Raw genomic sequence first — 26,371 nt, 5'->3', positions numbered from 1 at the left:
TTCAGACTGTGTGGTTACTGCACCTACCTATCCAAACCTGTGTGAATGAGTGACAAGTGACTTCCTAGATGAGTGACAGGTCCCTTGTTTTGGACTGTGTCCTCTGCAGTAAGTCACCTCTCCTTCTGACCCCCATTAATAGAATAAGGTTACGGGGACATCTGATGCTGAGGCCCCCGTGAGCTGAATGATGCTATGTTTCTAGGTCTGAGACATTTAAAATGTGACCTCCCAGGAGCACTTAGATTTTGAAGGAGTCACTTAAATAGAGGCAAGAAGCCTCAGTGGTGGGACTTCACTGGAGGATGGAACAGCAGACTTCCAAAGGCAAGTATTAACAGAACTTTCTAGAGAGTGACAAGGGAAGGACCCTTTATTCAGCTCCCCGTGTATTGTCATTTAACTTGCCATGAATATACCCACCCCTCATTAAAACTTCATCAAAGAAAAGACATGGAGAAAATGTAAATGCGTATTGCCAAGAGAAAGAAGCCAGTGTGAAAAGGCTATATACTGTATGAGTCCAACCTTATGACATTCTACAAAAGGTAAAATTAAGGAGATAGTAAAAAAAAACCCCAAAGCAGTAGTTGCCAGGGGATATGGAGTTGTATGGAGCTGGGTGGGTGGAGAGGGAACAAACAGAGCACAGAGGATGCTTTGGGCAGTGACACCATTCGGTACGGTTCTGCAATGGCTGATACCTGGCATTACGCACTTGTCAAAACCCATGTGATATTTGTCTTTGTCTGACTTATTCACTTTGGCGTACTTACGCCTGAAACTAACATTATAACTCAACTGCACTTTAATTAAAAAAGAAAAAGAAAAAAAACCCCATAGAATGTACAACACAAAGAGTGAACCCTCATGTAAACTCTGGATTTTAGTTAATAATGATGTGTCAATATTGAATCATCAGTTGTAGCAAATCTACCACCTTAATGCAAGATGCCATCAGTAGGGGTAATTGTGTGTGGAAGGGAGGGGTTTTGGGAACTCTCTGTACTTTCTGCCTAATTTTTCTGTAAACCTTAAACTGCTTAAAAATGAAAGTCTATTAATTAAAAAAATACTTAACCACACATCTCCTAACATTTATGTAGCACCTACCACATACTGGTATTGCTGTAAGTACTTTTTTGCATATACTGACTCTTAAATTTTCACATCATGCTTGTGAGCTAAGTACTATTATTACTCTCATTTTGCGGATGAAGAAACTGAGGCACAGCGAGTCAGGGAAGCTTGCCTGGGGCTGCATGGCTAGTTGCTGGCAGTTTGGCTGCAGAGTTCACACCATGCTGCACGGCGCGCTTCAGTCCCCATACCCGTCGTGTGCAGATGTGAGCTACTTCTGCTCAGGTGGCCCTCTCCCAGGGCCTTGCAGACCCGCCGCAGGCCGGGGTCGGTGACTCTTCTAGGCTCTCATACACTCTGGCCTTGACTCTGCAGACACACCACGTTTAGTGTACGTTTGGTATCTTAAGGGATTGCTGAGGAAGGGCTTGGCATGTGTTCTGTTGAATCCCAGAGAAACTATGGACCTCCGCTCAACTGCCAACTCCTAATTATCGAGGAAAAGGCAGCTAGCTGAGCGAGCTTGCCCTCCCGGCCCCCACTGCTTCCTTCTCTGATATCCCAGGGCCGCCTCTTTGATCACCTGCTCCATCCCGGCTTGGTCTCCGTGTCAAGACCACCACTGACGTTTACTGTGTCTACTTTTTTCTGATTGTTGAACATAAAAATCATGCTGGCCACACCGCTATCCTTCAACTCTGTTCTTGTTCTCCACGTTTCCTCTAAGTTTTATCTGCAGAAATTCTCATTTCTGGGACAGAGTTTAATCCAAGCCAGGAGATGAGAACTCATTTAGGAAGACAGAGCATTCACTTCCAGTGCCCTGATCTCTTGAATGTCATTTCCTGGCCATCCAAGACAAAGAAAAGGAGTGGGGAGACTGAGCTCGCTGCGTCCTAAACACTATACCACAGGTCCCACTCAGTGGACGCCCTGCGTCTCCTCACTTCACGTTGGTTCTTCTGATCATGGTCCCCAGACCCTGGAGATGTGAGGGGAGGTGATCTGAATTCCCTTCCACTGGGAAGCTGGGCCTCGCCTGGGACTCTGGGGGCTGGGCTCTCAGTGAGGACCGAAGGTTGCAAAGCCTAAGCTGAAGAAGGTCTGGAGATGTTGTGCAGCTGATTAGAAAGCTGGGGTGAGTGGATGAGGCAGCCCCCCCCCGTACACGCTGGCTCTGTGCCAGCCACACCTCGCCTCTTACACTCCCTCCTCCCCACCGGCCAGGTCCAGTGCCCTCCCTTTGTGCCCCTTGTTCCTGCTCCCCTTCCCTGGGCTCACCCTTAGCCTCTGTCCAGGCTCAGCTGAAACACCAATTTTTTGTCAGTTCCTTCCCCACCTTTCAGAAGCCCTGCTGTGTGTGCTCAGAGGATCCTGAACTTCCCCTCACATAACACCCATTCCACCCAATTGTAATGAATAAAGGCATGGTTTGACTTTCTAGTTAGTTGATAAACCGTGGAAGGGGAGAGAATGTCTCTGTCTTGTTGGCCATTTTGTCCCTTCCTATGGTGTCGGGAAGAAGGGAGCACACATTAAGTATTTGTTAAATAAAGGAATGAACTCTCAAGTACCAGGGTAAAGAGATGGGCCTCAGAGCCAAGGTCACCGGCCAGAAACCACCAAAAGGAAGGCAGCAGAAATAGCCTATGTGTTCGTTACATTCTGTGCCCCATTAATGTGTGTTTAATAAATGAAAGAACATTGATTTCACTGTGCTTGGAGGTTGGACCCCCTCCACTTCCCCAAATTAAGTAAGCCTTGAATGGAGCAAAGCAACTTTTCCTCCAAGAATTAGAAGGGCTTGTGCTAATATATTCTGGGGGAGCTTTGGACCACAGATTAAAAAAAAATGAGAGGTCCCCCCCACCCGCCCCAACCACTTCCTTGAGGATGCACTGAATCACAGTGAATGGTCAATTGAGCTGCCAGCAGGCCCATTAGAAAGTGGGTTGTCAGAGACTCATATTACGTAGGATTAACATTAGGCATCTCTGTCTCAGCCCAGTGAAAGGCCTCAAGTGTCCTTGGAATTTCAGCGACCTTTCCCCATCAATGACGACATTGTTCTCCCGCCTGATGGCTTAATTCATGGGAAATGCAACCCACTCCTCATCATCGCTGCCCACCGCATCTGGGATTGGGGCTGAGGGCCTGGGAGCGCTGAGCTCCAGGCGCTGCGTTGTTACACTTTCCTTGCCCCAAACCTCCTGGGCCGCGGGGGCTCCTGAGAGTTTGTTTTCTGTATCTCTTTACAATCTTTGCCATGGTCTTCACTGAGAATTAGGAGGGAACAGCACAGGTTCTAGGAGCCTAACAGGTCTTAAACATGTCAGCTGCAGTGTTCTTCTGATGCAGCAGGCAACACTGCCGATGAGAAACCACCTAGTACTCAGGCAATGGTGTGGGGTCCAGAGCGCAGACGTGAGACAGCAGGGAACGGGCAGGGCACAGCCACTAAAAGAATGACTCAGCCACTGAGGATAGGACATAAATCGGTTAGAACCAGCGAGGCCCAGGATGGTGGAAGATTCGACTTCCAGTAGACACGAGCCTCATTATACGCTCACTGTCATACATTAATATGCCGAGTAACACACCCACAGGTGCCATGACAGTTCCACGGCTGGTTATAAAAGGCCAAAAAGTGGGCAATGGCCTAATTCCTGGGAATCCCTGCCCTTTCCCCAAATAATTGGAATAATCCTCCCACTTATTAGCATATGAAATTACCGAGCCCATAAAAACTGACAACCTCCCCACACCTTGTGGCTGTTCTCAGTTTCCTAGTTGACTCCATCCTCTGGGGCCACCTCTGACCTGCTGCCTCTCTCTCACCTTCTGAGGTGGCCTGCACTCTATGCAGTGTGTGTCTCCCGGAATAAACTCACTTTCACTCTACTATGGCTCGCTCTTGAATTCTTCCCTGCGTGAAGCCAAGGATCCCTATTGGATGGGGTGCATCCGGGGACTCGCCTGGGACCTGGGACCTGGCCATCCTCTCCTGCCCCATTTCCCTGCAACAGACCGCTTCCATTTAGGGGAGGCACAATGGAATGGCCATTTGCATATGTGTGTCTGAATCCTCTCTGCACCTACTTTTCTGCCTCCAGTTTCCTGACGAGGGGTCTGTGGCTCAGAGCACGCAGCAACTGAATGGGCCGCTGGAATTCAAACACTGGGTGGGTGGTGGGGGGTAGTTATCTACTGAACACCTACTTATGACACAGTATATTAGGGAATTTAGATTCTTTTCCTCCTCTATTTCTCGTTGTAGCCCTGTGATGTAGAAACTAGCAAAGGCAGAGTCGGTTAATTCCTTTTGGGTGCAATTCAGCATCATTAGGGAAACCTCCCCAGCAGCTCGGCAGCCAAAGCAGAGAAGGTGAGTGACCTGCACAGCACGACCCTACAAGGCCTTCCCGGGACAGACCCCTCCCCCGTATCCTCTGCTTTAGCTCCTCTCTGAAGCACCTGGATAGTAGTCCCTGATGCACATTTCCTGAGTTTTTCAGATGCTAAAACCACCATCAAATGGAAGAAATTACTTGATGATCATGAGCATGCAGCCCCCAGACCTTCTGTTGTCTAGGGGTTGATCACCATCAACCAGTCAGAGATCTGTGCACGAGCTGATCACACACCCGCGACCTCCTCCTTCACCTGGCCTTTAGGAAGGCTTTGCTGAAACTCTTTAGAGAATTCAGGGGATTTTTGAGCAAGAACCACCTGTTCTCCTTGCTCAGCCCTGCAATAAACTTTTCTCTGCTCCAAACGTCCGGCACAAGTTCTTCACAAGTTCCTGGAGGGTTCATGAGGCATTAGAGCAGAAGTGAGGCAGGTGAGCTGCTGGGAGGTGGGGGTAGTTATGGGGGACAGTGGACTTTAAGAGTCTCAGAAGAACCATCTGGAGTGATGTCAAGGCCCAGTGTGGGGCCATTACTGGGCAGTTGTGGAAGCACATGGCAATGGCTACTGGTGTTGAAGGGCAAGAGGCCAAGGAGAAACAGACCCTGGGGTAACTCCTTCCCCTCATCTCCTGGGTCTTTTCCACTATTCTGTGTGGGGATTGGATGAATGCAAGTCTCCAATCACTTTGAAGGCTTGAGTATCAGCCTTCACCAAAGCTCTATTTCCAAGGGGGAGAGAGTACCACAAACATCTCTATGCTAAGGTCCACTTTGCCCGTGTGACATGTCACCTGCAGTGTGGAAGCAGAGATCTCAGATACAGGCTGGGGTGCCTCCCGCTGCGTCTTTCTCTACATTGGGTCAATAGAAGATGAAGACAGTTCTGATCACTGAATACATTTTTTTTCATCCGGGCACTGCCTTTACTCAGGCAGCCCTGGCTTCCTGCAGCAGAGGTCTGGGCTGTAATAGAGCTGGTCTTATTTTATTTTTTATTAAGTTCATGAACTTTGGAGGAAGGAACTTGGAAAAAAAAGGTCTCATTACCTCAGGAATGAAGGCTCACGCTTCTTTTCATGCCAGACGTTGGTGTGGCCTTGCTTGTTATAGACACAAATAATCCGGGTGGAAAATTGCAGCAGAGTGGCCAGGAGAAAACAGGATGGCTTCTTGGGGTGAAGCAGGTGGGCTGGGGGAGGAGAGGTCAGTGAAAGGTCAACCTAAAGTGGGGAGATTCTGAGTGAAGTCACGCAGACTTCAATTATGGCTAGATGTTTGTATAGCTTGACTTTGTGAGAACAGAATCTGCCATAGACCCTTCCAGAAGCCAGATTAATGGGAAGAACATGGGTCTGGATTCGGACGGATTTGGCTTCAAATTCCAATTTGGCTGCTTGCGATGAGCTGCATGACCTACAAGTTTCCCAAAGCTCCTGGGTTTCGGTTTCCAAATGTGCACAATGTAGACAAATATCCACCTGGCAGGACTGTTGCGGGGACTGGACGAGACCCTGCAGGAAGAGTGTCAGGCACTGGGATTATAAAGAGAAATGTGGTACAAGGTTGCCAATGTCCTGTTAGTTTTTTTCTGCAAAAAACTTTATTGTTTCCATTTGGTCCAAGGCTGGGGTGAGGGCTCCAGGGTGGTTAAAAAGCTGCCTCGTGGCAGCAGAGAGAGGCTTCAGGTAGAAGCCTGGACACCACAGGGGCTTTTCAAAGGCCTTTAAGTTCCAGAGGCTCCTAGTCATGCTTGAGGGTGAGCCTTTCCAAGAGATACTCGCCCCGCCCAGCCCGGGCACCAGGCAGCCTGTGGAGGTGAGTCAGGTGGTTGCCATCTTCTTGTTGCGTTTCACCTGCTCATGCAGGAAGTGCCTCTCCCGGAAGTCACAGGGCTGGGGGTCAGCACGGGCAGAACCCAGGGCAGGCAGATCCAAAGGGGCCTGGTTCAGGTTCTTCTCCATGAGCAGAGGCTTCCAGAATGTGATGGGTTTTACCCCACTCCTCTCGGGAAGGCTTCTGCCTGTCCTGGAAGAGGATGTGGCCACTGCACTGGTTTTGCATTTTCAAGAGATGCTGGGTACCCTGACACTTCTCCTCGGCCAATTCTTGGAAAAAATGGCCCACGCTCTTCAGAGTCACGTCCTCGCGGTGGAAACAGAAGCCCAGAGAGAGGTAGGTGTAGGAGACCCCCGGTGTATGTTGACCAGACAGGTCACAGCAGCCTGCACCTCCGCGGAGTAATGCTGACGGATCTGGGAGCTCATGGTTGATTGGCAATAAGGAGCTAAGCTCAAAAAATAGTGTTTGCTGGTCCCGGAGGCTGAGAGTAGCAGAGTGGCTAGTTCTGAAAGTTGCAACTGGAAATAAAGGAGGAAGTGGTGTCCCTGGGTCTGTTTCATCCAAACACTGTTGAAGCAAGAGACAGATCTGCGGGACCACTGAGTACATTGCTCATGGTCACATTCTATAATGAAATATATTCTCGAGTTATCCAGGACAGTGGCTCACATGATTTAATTACTAACTGACCAGGAAGACTGCCGTGCTGGAGTTTACTCCTCTGCAAAGAGCTGTTGGAGGAGTGCTGAACGTCAGGGCCCGCGCTAGGCCAGTGTTCGCCCAACTTCCCTGTTGATGGGAATCTCCTGGTGGCACTTGTTAAGTATTACAAGTTTCTGGCTTCATTGCAGACCCATTGAATTAAGAAGCTCCAGGGGGTCCAGGAAGCTATGTTTTATAACAAGAGCCCCAGGCAATTCTTGTCCTCAGAGGACTTGGCTCTACCATTGATTTATTAGTGATAACAAGCTAGTTTTTTTTTTTTTTTAATCTTTAAGGGTAAGATAAAAATTGACTACAAAGATAATTTCTAAGATCCGCAGCTATTTAAAAACGGCCCTTTAATTGACTGCTGTTTGCGGGAGGGGGAAGAGCGTATCATTTTGCCTGTAGGGGGAAGATGCTCTTTCACTCCTCCCTGCCTTTGCTGTTCTCTCTGCTTGAAATTCCCTCTCCTCCTTGTCCACCTGGCAAATCCCACTGCTCCTTCAAGACTCAGTTCACTACAGTCACTTCCTCTGAAAATCTCCCATGACTCTCTCAGCTGAATCAGGTGCTTCTTCCTCTCTGTGCCCTTTGTGCCTTTCTGTTACCTCTTTTATAAGGTGAAACCCATCATATTGTGGGTTTGTTTTTGTGTTTCTCCCCACACTAATTTTTGCATGTAAGAGTGAATAGGGTGGGTTCTGGAATCAAGGTGCCTAGATTTAAATCTCTCTCTGAAGGGATCAGAGCAGACAAAACAGTAGGGATCACCTTGAATTGGGTGTCGAGGACGAGCAAGAGTTGTCCAGATGGAGAAAGGAGATTTCCAGTGAACAGCAGGTGCAAAAGTGTGGAGGTCACAGAAAAACACATTTTCCTCCTTGTGAACCATTTAAAATCAGAAACTCATTTTGGCAATAATATCTTTTACGGTTTTGAAAATTTTCCATTAGGTTAAATTTGGTGTCTTTTCATTAGAATTTATTTATAAAGGCCAGAAAAGGGACTATTGTAATTTTGAAAATAATGTTTTAAATTGTTAAACCAGGAGTCTGGATTCATCCTCGGATACCCCATGGGCTGGGTGATTTTGCAAAGCATGACATGACCCTGCGTGTGAAAGGCTTTGCTTTCAGGTGTGCCTGGTTCAAAGCAAGCCTCTTCCACTTACCACTGGGTGGCTCTGAGCAAGTTACTTAGCTTCTCTGAGCTTCTCATGTGTCAGATCGAAGACTGACACCCTGTCCCTTCCCTTTGACTCTCTCAAAGTTGAAAGGGGCCATTAAAAAATAGACAACAGTAAAAAGATTTTAAAGTCATCTTGGCAGACCAGGGCCCTGGGCTAATACTAGCTACTGAAATTTTTAAAAGATAAATATCAAGTCCAGAATTTAAGTTTCCCTGTATAATGGAAATACTGGCTTAAGGAAAATTAGTTTGGTGGCAGCTCATGTCAGAAACAACAGGAAAAATTGTTCGAAATCAGTTTCAATCAGCTCCAATACAGTAGTGGGATGCTAAAAATGTGCTTTTGACTTTGGCATCGACACTAGGTTGACAAACATTTTTTAGCTATGTAACGCCAAGCGTCAGGGAAGGGGGCTTGGGACCCCTCATGCATAGCTGGTGGGCGTGCAGACTGAGGTAGTCATTCTGTGGCACAATCTGGCATGACTTAAACAAGTTAAGTTTGTATATGCCCATGACCCAACAGTCATGCTCTTGGTTTGTGGCAAATTCCGTAGACTGGTTCCTCCGGCTTCCTTCTGCCTCACTTAAAATGAGCCTTCCTGACTCTGGGGGTTAGAGAGGTAAAAATGGATACTTTCCAGATGCCCTTATTGTCCAGGTTCCATGAATGACCTAGCATCCTCTAGGCAATGGATGGATGTGATATTCGGAAGGTGGAAGTTGTTATCATGAGGCAGAGGTCTTATTTCTGCTGTCTGTTATTTGGGGTGTGTGGTCACGAAGACCTGTAGATCTTGGCAGTTTATTTTTCAGAAGATGTAGCAGAGGTCCTGATATCCGGTCATAACGTGGTGAATATCGAGAAGCTGGGCCATGGGCATCCTGGCTTCAGGGAGGCGGTGTTGGTTTCCCCCGGCCCCGTTGCTCCCTGGTGGGCCAGTCCTGCTGTGTAGTTCCAGGGGTCGTTCTTGGAAGTTCAGCCTAAATCCTGCTTTTCTTCCAACCGTTTAAAAATAAGAATTCTGTCTATTAGATCCCCTTTTGGCTAAACTAGTTCCAGGAGCATCTGGCAAGGGAAACTGATCTAGGAGAATTTCTCATAAAGGGGATGTGAATGAGGATGTTCATCAGAATGTGACAGGTAGCAGCTGGGGGGGAGGAGGTCCCCTGTTTACCATTGTTGAGGGGATGGATTTAGAAAGTGAACTGGCTGTAGACTCAGGAATCCTATGCAGCACTTGCAGTCAAGGAAATAGATGTCCAAATGGTGATATGGACAGATCTTAACAATAGACTATAGTTTAAAAAAAAAGAAAATGAAGTTTATAGCATAATACCATTTATGCAAATTGAAAAAGACATGCGTAAAAACAACTACGTGACTGGCAGTGACGTAAACCCTCGTTTAATCTTTCCCACATTCGAATGAGAGCCTACCGGGCAGAGAGAAATAAAAGTCGGAGTGCAGACAACAAGAATAGAGAAACACAGGGGCCATGCACATGCTGACCGGTGAACGTAGGAGAAGGATCTCTGCACCTGAAATGGGGAAGATAAAGGAAGAGTTGATGTCACATATCACAAGAGAAAATCTTCCACGTCTGTGCTGCAGCATAAATGTTTCTGTGCTACACACTGAGAAGAACACTGACAAAAGGATAATGCCAATAAGGAGGGAGGAAAGGATGCTGATGGGACCATGCATGTAGTCCTGGGTATCCATCCTGCATCTAACAAAAAGCAATGTTTGAAGATCACGGGGATATTTTAGGCTGAAGGAGAACAGAGAGGGAGACAGGATGACCAGCCATCTTGGTTTATCTGGATCTTTCCCAAATTTAGCACTGAAAGTCCTGTATCCCAGGAAATGCCTGAGTCCTGGGCAAACCAGGATGGTTGGTGACCCTAGGGAGACATCATTGCTATCTCCAACTGTCTGAAGCATGTTCCTAGAGACAGATAGGAAGTAAACTGTCTGTGTGCTCCTTCAAGGGGCAGACTTAAGACCACTGGGAAGAACAGAGTTAGAGGAAGGAAATTTCTGGCTCAATTCGTGGAGGACCTTCTAACAACCGGCTGTGAACCAGTGAGCAGTTACTTCTTTTGACCACTACCATTTAGTGAGTTCCTGTGAGGTACATAACCATCTCATTAAATCATCACTGTACTGCACTGAACTTTTGAGGGAACAAAATAACATCCCAAGGTCAGAAAATTAGGGGTTTGAACATAGGACTGTCTGACTCTAAAAAGCCGAGGCTCTCAGTTAATACCTTTTAATTTAATTTTAAATGTTCTTTCTACTCCAAGATGGTAAAAAATTAAGTGCTAGATTGTGTGTTACAGGCTAACAGGGTTTAGAAGCTGAGAAGTGAGGAATTTCTATGAAAGCTGATCCAGTCAGGGACTTAATCGTAACTTGATTTTGCAGACACTTGATTGTCCTTAGAAGTCTGGCAGTGGACACCACCCTGAGAGTCTGTCTCTGGCTAGAACTCTCAATGACACTCGCTAAGGAAAGAGCTCTGAAGACGTTTACGATATGCTAACTCTAGCAGCCCAGCACAGGACCTCCTATTGTTGAGACTTTAAAAGCAGGTGCAGTTTCTGTTTCTAGATGCAGGATGGATAAACAGGGTCATTACATCTGGGCTTAATAATAATAATAATAGCCACCAGTTTTTTGTGCATATACTATGTGCTAAGCATGGCGTAAAGAGCTTTACATATATGCACAGTCTTTCACTGCAACACGGTAGTCAGTCAATAAATAGTCTGATGAGCAAACAATCTCATTTAGTTTTCTCCCGCACAGCCATACCTGGAGACCCTGCACAACTCTTCATGGCAGGACCTATTATTTTGCCCATTAGATAAGGACAGTGAGACTCAAGAAATCGTATTTCAAGGGTCATTTTCTTCTTTCTACTACTGTAGGGAAGATAGTAAGTTGGAGAGTATGTGGGTATATCTGCCTTTTAACAGACCTAGCAAACAAGGTGACACGTTATTCTGTTGTATAATTGGTAAAGCCCAGTTTTTGCATATTTTAACACTACTAGTCATTACATTTCTTCTTTTAGGTTTCAACTTGTTGCCAGTGGAGGTATTTTAAAGTTTTGCTCTTAGTTTTTCCCTAGATTTTATTTATTCGCTTTTGGATAGAGATGTCATGGGCACTTCTAGTCTCACGAGGAAACTAACTACCCACCACTAACAATATATTGGCACAGGCTGGGCAATTGTGTGGAAATAGTATTACTGCAACCAATGAGCTGGCAGATTCAAATAGATCCCTGTGGGGCTGATGGGAGTGAATGAGACGTTTTATAAGCTGGACTCTGAGGAAGCCCGTATTGATTTAAGTCTTATGATAAGCACGTGCCTTGTGCATTCACGCTAGTTAGTGCCCTATGCTCCTTATCCCTCTCACAAAGCCGGCTGGCAAGCTCGGATTTGTATTTATCCACGGCCGCTCTGTCCGATATCAAGAAGCTTTGCTTTTGACTCCCGCAGAAGTTTCCATTTAAATAAAATTGAAATTGAAGTCAAAAGCTGCCCTTGAAGCTGCTCTGCTCCCTTGGCGTTTACTCCTCAGCCCTTCTCGTCACTTAACCTCAGGACTCAGAGCCTCTGAAGCCCATGAGTGTGACTGCATACGTGCAAGAAACTGCATCCATTTGTTTATTGACGTTGCGTATTCCCGCGCTCCCCTAGAAAGCTGTCCCACACGACTATTTAATAGAGGCCAGATAAATACGTGCTTCTCAAGGCGTGGGCTCCAAACCGTGTGCCTGAGAATCACTGGAAAACTTACTAAAAATGAAGGTTTCCCAGACCCCACACAGACTTTCTGCATTGGAACTTCTACTGTTAATGTCCAGGATCAGCCTCTTAAACAATCTCTGGTTGACTCCTGTGAGTATCCACTAATTATGTGGGTCTTCTCTGAGCACTGGCTGTGTACCAGTGCTGGGGGTTCGGTGTTGAGCAAGGCGCAGCTCCTCTTCCAAGCCACAGTCTGGTGGGTGACAGACGAACATCCTCATTTCACTCCAACTGATCGAACCAGTTTTTTTCAAACACTACGCTGATCCCTCCCTTTTTATGCCATTTTTCTTACTGAAGAAACCAGTTGAGGGGTGACGTACATGCAGCCTGAGTGGTGACAGGTGTGATACCCAGGCACGGTGATGGGTGATGGAACAGGGAAATTTTTGGCTATTAGTTTAAAAAAAAAAAAAGAATGGAAATATTTTTAACAAAATGTATATAAAGTCTGATTCTAGATTTTTTTCCCATGGTATTTAAAAATATTTTTATTACAAAACTTTTCCCTACATAAAAGTGGTGAGGCTATAATAATAATGCTACAATAATAGTGTAGCATAATACAGTAAAGCAGCGTAATGAGCTCCGTATAACCAGTGTGTTCTAGGTACCAGGACTTCACCTCTCTTGCTTCATCCCCTCCCCTGTACCAACTCCACCCAGTTGTTTGCTTTTTCAAATCCCAGACCTCATGTCATTTCACTTATGAATAGTGCAGGGTACCTATTACAGGAGTATGGGCATTTTCTGAGCTAACCATGGGGCTATCATTGTACCTAAAGAAATTCATTATAATGCCTTTGGATCGTATTCAAATTTCTGCAATTATCTCAAGAACGTTATGTTACTTTTGTTTACATTAAGATCTAAATAAAATCCATACATTCTGCGTTCAGTTGTGTTTCCTAAGTCTCTCATGATCTAGAGCAGCCCTTCTTCCCTGGCCCCTTTCCCTGATCCCTCCCTTTTTCTGCCGTTTTTTTCTCACTGAAGAAACCAGGTCTTATAAAAAAAAGCCCACATTCTGATTTTGTTTGCTCCCTTGTGGTGTCATTGAACTGGTTTCTCTACCCTTTCTATTTACGGTAGGCTAGAAGCCAGTTCTAAAGTCTTGATGGAGTCAAGTCCAAGTTTTTCTTCAAGGGTGTTTTGTTGTTGGTGCTGTGTACCTCATGCTGCATCACATTAGAAGGCCTAGAAACTCTGATTGTACCATTTCAACGATGCTAATTTAAATCAAGGGTTTTGGATGGCGACCGTCTGATATCTCCATTCCAAATTTTCCTTGAAACTTTCATCTAATGGTTTCAACCACAGACAATCTTTGCTTGAATCAACTATTTTGTTAGGGGTTGAAGACGGGCCCTTCTAATTCTGTCATCCTTTCACATTTTTTGGCTGGGATCCTTCTGTAAGGACCCTTTATGCTCACACACCATGAGTATCTGATTACCCCCAGACATTTTTCATTGAGGAGAGGCAGGATCAATGGTTCTGTCCCTTTGATGGCTGATGTTCATTTAGGAGTTGGTGCCCAGTTACCACTAATGGTGAACACTGTGAGTGCTAAGGTTGTTTTTCAATTGGGTATCATTTTGAGCACATGGGTTTTATACACAGCATATTCCAAGACATTGGCCATGATTCGTTTCATCACATCCTCAGGACTCTGTGATAGTTTCCCTACATTCTGGTACAAGAAGTCCCTGGACAATTTTTGCTCCAGATCGTAATTGTTATCCACGTCTCAGAGGAGTCCCTGTGTCTTCTGGAGGGGAGTGGTCTTTATAAGACACACTTTGGATGCTAGGGGTGCTCACTGCCATGAGACTGTGGTTGCTTCTGGGCCCTTTTAGTGGGGAGAGCTAGAAAATATCTATTTTAAAAAATCATGAATTCAAGCTAATCACTGACAGTCTGAATACAGTAATATAAAGTTCAACTTTATTGACTTTAATACTTGTCTCTCTTTCTCATACACTAAAAATCTTGGTTCCTGATAAACTTAGCTTAAACACTTATTTGCTGTATCTGTAATATATTCCTATGTGGCTGGAAAAGTTGTTTGCTGTGATTTCAGTCTCCTCAAATTTACTGACTTCCTTTCTCTTTCCACTCTTGCTCGCGTTCCAATGTGATTTCTTGAGTGGGAGACAAAGCGGTGCAGTTCCAGCAGGCATCATGCTGGCTAACGTTTGTTGGGTGCTTATTCTGGGGTGGGAAAAATTTAAATGGCTTATGGCCAAATGATTAACTCATTTAACCCTTAGACCAACTCTACGAGATGGGGACTATTATTCCTAGGTTACAGCTGGGGAAACCAAGGAACCAAGAAGCTTAATAACTTGCTCCAGATCACACATATAATAAGTGTGTAATTAAGTCTGAATGATGTGGTTGGACTACAGAGCTCTGCGTCTCAGCCATGAAGCAGCCCGGCCTCTGTGAAGCCGTCCGCTCTAGGTCACAGTGAACAAAGAGCTTGGGAGATCTAATCCCCACGGCCCCCCAGCCCACACCCAGCACTTCTTTCTCCTTCCGTTTCCCCCTCAGTGACTCAGTTTCTCTTTCACAGCTACTTCTAGCCCATTCTGTGCTCTCTGCTCCACTAATGAGAATGGTAGGCATTTAGTAAATACTTTCAGATCTGTTTCTGGTCATTCATCCAGTAATTCTGAAACACAATCTGATTCATATGTAGAGTAAACAGGAAAGAAAGTCTATTTTGGTTGTGATTTTTAGGAAACCAGAGTATTCCTGTTTGAATGTAAGCTTTGTGTGTTTTTTTTTTTTTTTTTTTGAGAACAAGTATGTGTTCCAGCACAAAAATATTCTTGTGCCCTGCAAATCCCCTTCGGCCTCATTAAACCTTAGAATTAAGGCTGGGAGGCACAGTGGAGAGTGCTTAGAACACTTGGGCTCTCATCGGTTTGATCTGCACACAAAAGAAGCTGGGTGGAGCCCATTAGAGGCACTGCCCCCAAGGAGCGCCTGCGGATGGAGGATTCTGGGCCCAAGTTGTACAGGGGGCGTGTGTACTCAGCACGGCTTCATGCGACATCGCTTAAGTGATAGAGGGTAGTCAAAATCTTAGCCAAGAAAGAAGAGTGGAGCATTAAACTGTCTTTATATATATGTATATATATTTTAATTGAAGTATAGTCAGTTTACAGTGTTGTGTCAATTTCCGGTGTACAGCACAATGCTTCAGCCATACATGAACATACATATATTCGTTTTCATATTCTTTTTCACCGTAAGTTACTACAAGATATTGAATATAGTTCCCTGTGCTATGCAGTATGAACTTGTCGTTTATCTGTTTTATATACATTAAGCAAGTGATGGGCACAGGGGACCATTCTGGATTAAGAAGGAAACGTACTGAAGTCTCATTTACGTGGTGCTCAGTGTGGATTTCCAAGGTGGCTCTTGGCAGTTTGAAGCCCTGCTACACAAAACGCAGTCCACAGGTCCCCCCGCCTCTGTCTCAGCTCAGGCCAACTGGAGCAGAATCTCCTTTCAACAAGACTGCCAGGCAGATTGAGGAACACAGAGCTGGAGGAGCTCAGGTCTAAGGGACTTGGACAGTGGCAGCTGTGTGACTTAGGGAAGTCCAGTTCCCTCGCTGGGCCTCCAATTCCTCATTTCTAAAGTGGACAGGTCACATTTAAGCTTTCAAAATGTCTTAAAAATTTGAATCTAACTCCCACTCTGTGCCACTGATGCCACGTCCTCCCCTGCCCAGGGGTAGAGCACAGCACGAAGGGGCTGGGGTGTTCTGGGGCCACCGTGGTGACAGCTCACTGAGCTCTCTTGGGTCAGAAGGCCCAGGCCTTCCCGGTCTACATGGCCTCCAGGCCAAGCTGACCACGCGGATGTACCTTTGCCCTGGGACAGATGAAGTGCTTCCTGATCAGCTATTGAGGGGCCAAGTGATATGACTCAGAGGTGTGGGGAGTTAGATCCCCATGGGGTAAACCTTGATCAATGGGAAAAGGAGACCAGGAGAAGCAAGGCGGATCCATTTCTCTCCTCCCTCCCTTCTGCGGCATGCTGAGTTGCGGGTCTGCTCGGAACTGCTCTGGAAAGTCACAGAAGCTGAATAAATGAATGTGCATTTGCAGGCTGAACATCTCTTTGGTGGTATCAGAGCAACCTACCCGTTGCATGAGTTTATAAATTTCCTCTATTCACTCCTGCTTTTCTTCTTCACCTTGGCCTCACTTGGTTGCACCTCCAGCTTGAAGTACCAGCACTTTAATCCTTGCCTCTGACAGCTTTCTAGAGGATGAAAACAAAACTGAATGCCAGGTAATTATGCGGTTTAATTGGAAAAGTTCTGTCATCCCATTTTATAGAATATAGACAATGATGTGCGTGAGTTATCCAAGGCTGTGTGATGAGGGAGGGACAGAGCAGGATGTCTAGCCTAAGTCCATCGGCCCCAAGCCCAGGTACTTCTTTACTCGGGTAAAGAACTGAGTTTGATGGAACATCAGCCAACATGCCAGATGTTCCACTCAGTCCTCACAACCGCTCTGGCTGGTAGGGATCATTGCCCTCAATTTATCAGTGGGGAAACCAAGGCTTAGGAAGGTACTCAATTTGCCTGAGATCACACAGCAAGTTAGTGGTGGATGAAGCAGAACTCAGACTTCATTGCATAGCAGTTAACAAATAATCTCTGACGCCTAGGTGCCTGTGAGAGGGCTCTGCCTCCTACTGGGACGGCCGGGGCTGATTGAACAGCCTGAAAACCACTGTGACAGACATTCTCCTGTAGAAAAGTCTCAGGGAAAGGGCTTAAAGTCGTTTTTAAACGAATCTTTCTCACGGCTGACTCTCATTTTACCAACATGTTTCCTAAAGAGTTCTTTATGGTGCGGGGAGGGTGTAGCTCAGTGGCAGAGCGCATGCGTAGCACGCACGAGGTCCTGGCTTCAAACCCCAGTACCTCCTTTAAAAAGTAAATGAACCTAATTATCTGCCCCTCAGCCCCTCCAAAAAAAAAAAAAAAAAAAAAAGAATGAAGGTGAAATAATGATATTTTGTGACAAATGAAAATTGAGCAAACTCACCATCTACAAACCTGCACTCAAAAAAAAAAAAGTTCTTTATGGTAATGCAGGCTCAAATTGTGTGCCCCGACCCCTGCTTAAAAAGATAAACAAGTGGAATTCTCAAAATCCAATAGTTTGGATCTACAGAATGTATTTTGATGCGCTGACTTCAAATCAACACCAATCTATTTGCATGGCTTCCCTATTTACCCTAGTCCCAGTTTCCCTCTCTGTAGGTGGTGCAGAATTATCCAATCACTGCTTCCCCCCCCCTTTATCTCTTCTTTATAGTGTATCATTTGTGGGGAAAAAAGTACAGTCAGGAAATAACCTCACCTCAGCTGGAGTGCTTTGAAAAGCTGGAGGTTTTGAAGTCTGGCCTGGGCGAGAAGGAAAATAAGGAAAAAATGACCTTGACGTGTGAAAAATGACCCTGAAACAGATCCACAATCCTTCATCAGGGCAAAGCCTTCCACCAGGACGGAGCTGTGGAATAATTCCTCCCAGCCATCGGCTACGTGATGAAGCTGAAGCCCCAGCAGAGTGTAGGAGTCCAGGCTGATGGTGCCCTCACTGGTGGGCCAGGAAACTCCCCTTGTACCTGACCTGGAGTCAGCTGCTCTGTTGGTAGGTCGATGGAGGCAGCATATTGTGTCCTTCTGTTTGAGCTTTCATCTGTCCCAGGACCAGGCCTCACTGCCGGGATGTTGCACCAGCCCCCTGTTGACATCCCCTCTCTCCAGTACAGCCCAGCAGATCTGAATGGTGTTGGAAGATCTGTTACCTTTCCTTCAGGATAAAATTCAAAGGCCTGAGTATCTCATAAAAGGCCTTTGGTTCACTGACTCCTGCCTCACTTTCTAGCCTCCTTTGGTTTTGCTTTATACTCTAGCAACACGAAGCTTGAGCTGGTTAAAATTGTGTTCCAGTAACAGACAATCTCTGTGGCTTACGGAATCAATGGCTCGTGTCCCGATTACGCTCCCTGTTCACTGAGTGTTCGCCAGGCCCCTGCTCCATGTCTCACTCTCCAGCCGAGGGTCGTGGAGCCTCTCCAGTTACCCCAGCGCTGCCCAGTAGGACAGCTACCAGCCACATGTAGCTACTGAGCATTTGAAAAGGGTCTAGTCCCAAGCTGAGATGTTCTGTAAGCGTAAAGTACACACTTGTCACAACTCAGACACGTCGTGTGAAAAAGAATATAAACTATGTCACTAATATTTTTATATTGATTACATGGCAAATGATAATATTTGAATATATTAGGTTCAAATGTTAAATATATTATTAGAAGTAATTTCATCTGTTTCTCTCTTTTTTTTTTAAGTATGTGGCTAATGTGGTTACTAGAAAATTTAAAATCACATATGTGGCTTACAGAAATGACAGCAGTCACTTCTCACATTTCATCAGCCAACACCAGTCCCAGGCCCCATCTAACTTCCGAGAGGCAGGGCACTGCTGGCCTGACACGTGCTGGAAGGAAAGGAGGAGGGGACACCCGGGACCATCCTTAATGACCCCACAGAGTTCTTGGTGGCTTTCTGAACAGGACACAGATGGCTTTGAAAGGCTGTTCCTTTTGGCTGAAAGGTCCTCCCTTCCCACATACACTTAGCCAACTCCTACTTCTTCAGGAAGTGGCCCAAATGTAACCTCTGCTGGGAAGTCTTCCTGGACCCCTCCTCCCCCGCCAGCAGCCCAGCACATACACACCATGTGGAGTTGATCACACTATTCTTTTGGTCTAATTTGACCTTGAGCACATCTCATCTAGTTTTCCAAGAACATTTTTTGCCCATGTGGCCATGACAAGGCTGGTGACCTTTAGGACAGGCTCTGCCCCACTCACTGCTGCACCCCCAGCACGTCTCACACAGGGTGGGCACTCAGGTATGTGTTAATGACCAGATGGATGAATGGATGGTAGAGCGTGGTTTACAAACGACTTTTCCAGCTCCTTATCCCATGGGAGCTTCATGGTGCCTGTAATGGGGAAACCATACTGGGTTTATCATCTCCATTTAATAGACAAGGAAACTGAGGTTCGGAGCAGTGCAGAGATTGGCCTAAGTCACGTGGACGATAAATTGGAAAACCAGGCATGGAATATAGGCCTCCTGGTCCAGCGTTCTTTCCTCACATTGACAAATTGCCTTTTATTCCCCAGGCTACTTTCTTTTTTTTAAATGTCTTTTTTTTTTCCTTCTAGCTTTATTGAGATGTCATTGACATACAGCACTGAATAAGTTTAAGGTGTACAGTATAATAATATGATTTATATACATCGTAAGTGATCATCACAATGAGTTTAGTGAATAGCCATCATCTCTTGTAGATACAAAATTAGAGAAATAGAAAAAAATTGTTCTTTCTTTGGATGAGAACCCAGGATTTACTCTCTTAACAACTTTCATGTGTAACACACAGCAGGGTTAATGATACTTACCATGCACATTACATGCCTAGTACTGACTTATCTCGTGACTGGGAGCTTGTACCTTTTGAGTGTCTCAGACTATTCTTGAAATGGCAGATTTAGATCTGCTTAATGTAACACAAGTGACCGTGCTTTTTATGTCCTCATCATCTTCACACCCACCATTTCCCTCTACTCATCCATCTCTCCCTCCATCCATTTATCTCACAGATATTTACTGAGTACCTACTATGCACCAGGGGCTGTCTCTAGGAACAAAGGCTCGTGCATCAGACTGGATCAAGTCGCTCTGCTACCTGCTCATGGTGTGACCTTGAATGAGTCCAACTACTCTTTGCCTCAGTTTCTCATCAGCAAAATGGGAATTAGAGTGACTCTCTCTTTACAAGGCTGTTGAGGATTTTCCATTTTCTATTACTGAATATTTAGTGCCTTAAAAGTAATCCCCATTTATTATTTCAAAAGAGCATAGCCTGGCCCAGTTGGTGCTCTGCTCCGGGCTTCCCAAGGCGGAAATCAAGGGGCTGGTCATGCTATCTTCTTTTCTGGAGCCACAGGAGAGGGATCTCGTTCCAAGCTCTTTCAAGCTGCTGACAGAATTCAGTTCCCTGTGGCTGGAGGACTGGGGCTGCCGTTTCCTTTCTGACTGTTCGCTGGGAGTCATTCTCAGCTTCTAGGGGCCACTTGGAGTCCTTGTGTCACTGCCCCCTGCCTCCATTTTCAAAATAAGCAACGTGTCAAGTCCTTACACTCCAAATCTTCTGTCTGACCCTTCCTTCTGCCACGTTTCTCCTGCCTCCAGCTGGAAAAAGGTCTCTGCTTTTAAGGTCCTACGTACCTTGTGCCCCTCACTGAGCATCTCTGCACCGGACACAGAGTTAGTCACTATTCTTATCTCTTATAAAAATTAAGGAGGGCAGGGCCCACAACAACACAGAGTAGATCAGGCGAGCTCTCTTATTCCAGAGGCTTTAACATAGATTCTTTCTGACTGAAAATGTGAATCCTCTTCCCCGAGCCTGTCCCAGTTGCCATCTTCTCCACCCCTCTTCAACTATCAACCCAGTGGAGACCTTTTCTGAACTGGAACTGTGAATTGGGTTGCACGAGGCGGACCCATCTCCTGGCATCTGTCTCCAATGACGTGGCCCATGGCCCAGACCTGCATCCTTGACCTAGGTTGTTACAATCCACTCTTAACCACTTTCCCCATTATCTTAGCCATATACCCCTGCTAGAGCAGTATGCTAAAAAACGTTACCCTTTTAAAGGTTCCTTACCCAGCACCCAAGACTGAACACACTCCAGGCTCACAGTGGAAATTTGGGTCTCTGTTTCTCTTACCCCACCCTCACCTCCTAGAACTGGCTCACTCTTTATGTGATCTTCACCCCCAAATCTTTGGGTAGTTAAGTTTATTTGTTTGTTTATTTTTGGAGGAGGAACTGGGGATTGAACCCAGGACCTCATGCATGCTAAGCATGCACTCTACCCCCCCAACCCCAATCTTTGGAATGTAAACAGTCCATCCACCTCTCCGGATGCCCTGGGTTCTCTTCTGGAATCAGCTAGACCATCAGAAGGTCAGAGGACTGCACTGTCAGGGAGATTTGTAGAATCAAGCTGGGTTCCTTCATCCCTGCCTCTGCTTCAGGGATGCTGTTATGGGCTGAACTGCATCCCCCCAAGATTTATATGTTGAACTCCTAACCCCCAGGACCTCTGAATGTGTCTGTGTTTAGAAATAGGGCCTTTAGAGAGGGAACTAAGGTAAAATGAGATCATGTGGGCGGGCTCTCGGCCTGGATGACTGGTGTTTTTATAAGTAGAGCAGATTAGGACACAGACACACAGGAAGGACCACGTGAAGACAAGGTAGAAGACAGCCATCTATAAGCCAAGGAGAGAGGCCTCAGAAAAACGGCCCTACTGACACCTTGAGCTCGGACTTCTAGCCTCCAGGACTGTGAGAATATAAATCTTAATACATTTCTGCTGTTTAAGGCACCCGGTCTGTGCTACTTTCTCAGGGCAGCTCAGACAGACCACGCCAGACCCCATGGCGAACACGTTCAGCACATCACGTTGTGCCTCCCTGTGAAGCTGGTGGAAGAAATTCTTTTGGAACTGTCCTGGGAAAGTAATTATGGATCGGTTCTCCTTTTTGCTTCGGTTGCCAGGAAACTGGATGTCAAACTTGAAACTAAACCATAGCAGCCACGTGAGACTTTATGGTCTGGGTTTTTGTGTTCTTTCCCCATATTAATCAATGATTCTTACGTGTATTTTTCTCTCATTCTCACTCTTTATGCACATTTCCCTAGTCGTTGGAAATAGCTGAAATAAAAAATAAAGTGGCTGGCATAAAAAGGAATGAAATAATGCCATTTGCAGCAATGTGGATGGACCCAGAGATGATCATACTAAGTGAAGCAAGTCAGACAGAAGAAGACAAATATCACATGGTATCACTTACATGTGGAATCTAAAAAAAAAAAAAAAAAAAAAAAAAAGATACAAACGAACTTATTTACAAACCAGAAACAGACTCACAGACATAGAAAACAAACTTACAGTTACCAAAGGGGAAAGAGGGGAGAGGGATAAATTTGGAATTTGAGATTAACAGATACAGACTACTATATATAAAACAGATAAACAACAAGGACCTACTGTACAGCACAGGGAACTATATTCAATACCTTGTGATAACCTATAATAAAAAAGAATCTGAAAAAATGTATAACTGAATCACCTTAATGCATGCCTGAAACATCGTAAATCAACCATACTCCAATAAAAAAAAATAAAAAATAAAGTGGCTGGAATTGTAGAAGTTGATGCTGCAGGCAATTATCATACTAATGATAATAAGGAACGCTTATTGGATCATTGCTCTGTGTGAGGCATTGCTCTTTATTCTTTTTGTGTTTTATCTCATTTAATTCTCACACAAACCCTATGTGGCAGGTGCTGTTATTGACCCTTTTCACAGATGAGGAAACTGAGACATAAGAAGATAAACGATGCGCCTAATGTTGCATAGCAAGGAAGCAGCCATGACAGGCTTTGGACCTGGACTGTCACACACTCGGCTGAGGGAGATTGACACATCCCTCAGCTTGTCTTTGCTTCTAAGGGAAGAGAGATGTGGTTTAGGTAAGAGGTGGCTGAGGCCTAGTTTACCTATCAGAGCGATTAGAGAAGCTGATGGATCTGCATGAGGCAGAAGGCTCTAGAAGGCTCCAGAAGCCTCCCTGGTGTTTCACTGTGCTCTGGAGTGAGGACACGCGCGAGCAGAGCCAGGGAAGTTATTTTCGCTCTGGGAGCTTCATCATGCACATCCTACTCTCCCCTACAACTCGAAGCTTCAGCCAGGCCAGTGACTTGCAGCTCCACAGCCCAGCCAACCCACCCACGCTCCCATCCCTGCGTGTGAGTGTCTGGCTCCTCGTTCACGCCCAGGGTTTGCCTGGTAGACTCCAGTCCGCCTTTTCAGGATACAGCTCAGAAGCGCCTCCCTCCAGGAGCGCTTTCCCGGGTGAAGTGTCTTCTGTCACTCCCCCACGCCTGCACGTCGCTGTGGTTTTCTTTCCCGTAGTGCTGAGCACATTGATTCCTCTGTCATCTCTTCTAGATGCTGAGATCCTGGGGACAGGGACTGTGCTTTATTCATTGCTTAAACTGCATTCAGCTTTGCCCTAGGGCAGGAAGGGTTTGCCGTGAATTTCTGTGAATGTGAGATTGGAGTCCATAGGTTTTTTTTGTGCCTGCAGAGTCTTCCTCCATCAAGAGTCGTCAAGAGGAGAATTTAATCTCTTGCGCACTGCTGTTCTGATGACTGACTTGCGCTATTTCACTGCGTGTAGTCTCATGCAGGCCTCAGTGCAAAGTGAAATAGAGTGTGAAAAAACAAGCAAATAAACAAATCCATGGATCTCAAATTTGCATAATGCTTCCCGGTTGATGAGGAAATCATTTCCTACAGATTATCTCAGTGTCTATTCCATCCTCATTTTATAGACATGAAAAGAGAGAATGACTTTGCTCGGGGTTGCCCAGTGCATAAGGTGGTTTGGGGTGGGCTTCAATCCAGAACACGGGCCTGTGGATCAGACAGGAGCTGGGCATAAGGCTTGCCTTGATCATGTGTGAACCTCATTGAAATTCAATTTCCTCATTAAAATGGCAATAATAATAGAAGCTAAGCTAGTTGTGCAGATCAAGGGCGTTGTGTTAAGTGCCAAGGCTGCCTAGATGCTAGGGGAGGAAATTAATATACAACTTGACGCTAGAGAAAGGTTTGCAGCAAATGTCAGGCTGTAAGAAAGCACTGGACTTCCTTGTGTGTTCCTGATGGCTTGCATTCCTCCCCCTAGCTTCTGCTTGTTCACTTCCCTCTAAATCTTGCAGTTGCTAAGATCCTTAGTTCTTGCCACGTGGACCTTATTTCATGATTCCTGGCCTTGCTTTGGACTCCCGCTGTCCCCGAGCTCTCTCTCCAAGGCTTGTTCTTTCGCTGAGTTGGAAAACTTTTTTTCTCCTCTTGCACAACTTCTCTGATTCCACAGCTGTGACACCCCACCTGGCAGGGAGCTCTGCTGCAGAGACAGAGCTGCCTTGGGGGCCTCAGCCAGGAACACAAAGACCTCACTGCCTTGGCCTGGCGGAGAGCACCTTCCTCTGATTCTAGGCAATACACAAGAGAGGACCTGCATCATTCCAAAGCCAACATTTTTCAGGCATTGGACAATCTGATGGTGGAGTTCATCCCCCACCTCCCATCTGGCCTGGCTCATTGGGATCTGTCAAATGGCCTTGGGGCCAGAAGGACGGCCAGATTGGGTAATTTTCTCAGAAAAGAGCTATAAAGATGTGGGTTTCAAATGTGCTTTCAGCATGAATCATAAGTCACAGGCCCTGGGGCCGATGTGAAGCACATGTCCACCAAGGGGGTGGGGCAAAGCCAAGCCAGGGTTAGGTGGGACATCCTTGGGGCTGTCAGATTTCAAAGGAGGGTTCTGCACCTGTGAGCTTTTTAGTGCTTTTTAAAGGTATTTCTGCAGGGACTTCAGATTGAATTCATATTAGTGTTCCTTCGACAAAGAAGGATTGAGCCTTGAGCAGACGGATATGGCCTTGGCAGTCTAGTTGGGAAGACAGACGTGTAAAGCAACAATTACAGTACGGTGTGAGAAGGGCCGCAGCGAGGAGAGCACAGGGTGGTGCGGGATGCTGCAAAAACGCCCTCACCCCAGTTGGTGGGGTTGGAGCAGCAGAGGGTGACAGGTGTCGGGGAGACCTTGTCAGGGGAACTTACCATGCAGCTGAGATCCAAGGGATGAGTAGAAATTAGCTACTTGAAGATGAGAGATGAAGAATCGTCCAGGAGGAGGATGTAATATGTGCTAAACCCTGGAGGTGACAGAACACGGCTTGTTGGAGGAACGAATGCAATTTCCCCGCGGAACTGGGGTAAAGACAGTGAGCCCGAGTGAGAGGTGAGAGATCTCATGCTCTGCTTTTCCTCTCTTCTCTGTACCCCGACGCGTGTCTGGGGGAGGTGTGCACGAGCAAAATGTGCTCAAGAATGTGTCAAGTTGGAAATTTCTTACAATCAGAGATTCATACAGCCCTAGAGTTCTGACGGGACTTGAAAAGCTGCCCATTTGGGCCCATATTGTTGGTTCTGTCACTCCTTGTCTGTGTCCATCTCTGTTTTCGCCAGTGGTCTGAGCCCATTCACTCTTTTGTCACGCACAGTAGAACTCTTGAGGACTCACATGACGTTGGCTTACATTTTAAGAAATTTGAACTTTAACCTGAAGTCAATAAAGCCACATCAGAAGTTTTTAAAGGAAGAACAGAGTCCGTTCAGGGGAGTAAGTTGGTAATACAAGAGAAAGCGAATTAGAGGAGGTGAACCCAGAGGCAGAGAGACTGTCTGGAGAGCAACGTCAATAGTCCAAGGTAGAGAAAATGACCCTGAGAACAGAGCACTGACCAGGCGATGGGCAGGGAGGAAGGTTCTGGAGAGATGGCTGCAGGTTATATAGTCACCTCCATGAGACTCACCTGCTTGCTTCTCCATTAAGCAGGGCAGTGGTCCCCACCCATGGCTACACGTTAGAATCTCCAGGAGGAGATACAAGCCCAGGCTGTACCTCAGATCAATTAAATTAAAACCGTTGAGGGTAGGGCCCCGTTCCCTTTGTGTGACCACAAGGACCATCTTGACAATGATCACCTTAGGGAGACTTCTCTAGGTCTTTGCTCTCTGGACCAGGAAAGATTTGACACTCATTTACATCAGGAAAGTCAGAAAGGGCAAAGTGCACTGTTACATGGACGAATGGGTACAGTATGATAATAGATACCGAGACAGAGTTGTCTGTGCTTAGGATTGTTATGTAAATTACCACGCAGACTGGGACACTTCTCACTGGACACAACACTGGTCTGCAGGTGCAGACTGGAATTGCCACAGGCAAAGACGCATGGAAACCTCATCTATATCACCAGTTCCCCTCCTCCCATTCTCTCTAGAACCTTCCCCCAATCAAGCTTTCGCCCCATTATTCACAAAACCTTTTCTTGTCCACAAAACCAATTTCTACATTGTTCAAACTGATGGTCGCTTGTCTGTCCTCATTGTATTCGGCCCAACAGCTGGCATAGTTGATCTCTTCATCACTTGGCTATACACTGCCTGCCCCACCTCCCACTCCCACCCCTCAGTTTTCCTCCTAGCTCTCTGGCTGCTCTTTCTTTGCATTGGTTCCTTGTAAACTCTTGGACCTCTTCATATCAGG

At 46.0% G+C, this 26,371-nt stretch overlaps 1 long non-coding RNA gene and 1 pseudogene across 1 annotated transcript; one reads left to right on the top strand and one right to left on the bottom strand.

Moving 5' to 3' along the window:
- On the top strand, positions 1-25,043 carry LOC116668018. The gene is made up of 3 exons (XR_004325054.1): positions 1-13; positions 14,467-14,472; positions 24,931-25,043. It is a non-coding gene; the product is annotated as an uncharacterized LOC116668018 (long non-coding RNA).
- LOC102507841 lies at positions 6,231-6,754 on the bottom strand (annotated as a pseudogene).
- Positions 25,044-26,371: the final 1,328 nt, after the last annotated feature.

This window comes from Camelus ferus, chromosome 13 (assembly GCF_009834535.1).
Source record: "Camelus ferus isolate YT-003-E chromosome 13, BCGSAC_Cfer_1.0, whole genome shotgun sequence".
In the NCBI taxonomy this organism is placed as follows: domain Eukaryota; kingdom Metazoa; phylum Chordata; class Mammalia; order Artiodactyla; family Camelidae; genus Camelus; species Camelus ferus.
Note: the sequence above shows the minus strand (reverse complement) of the source record. Positions and strands in the feature narration are given on the sequence as shown.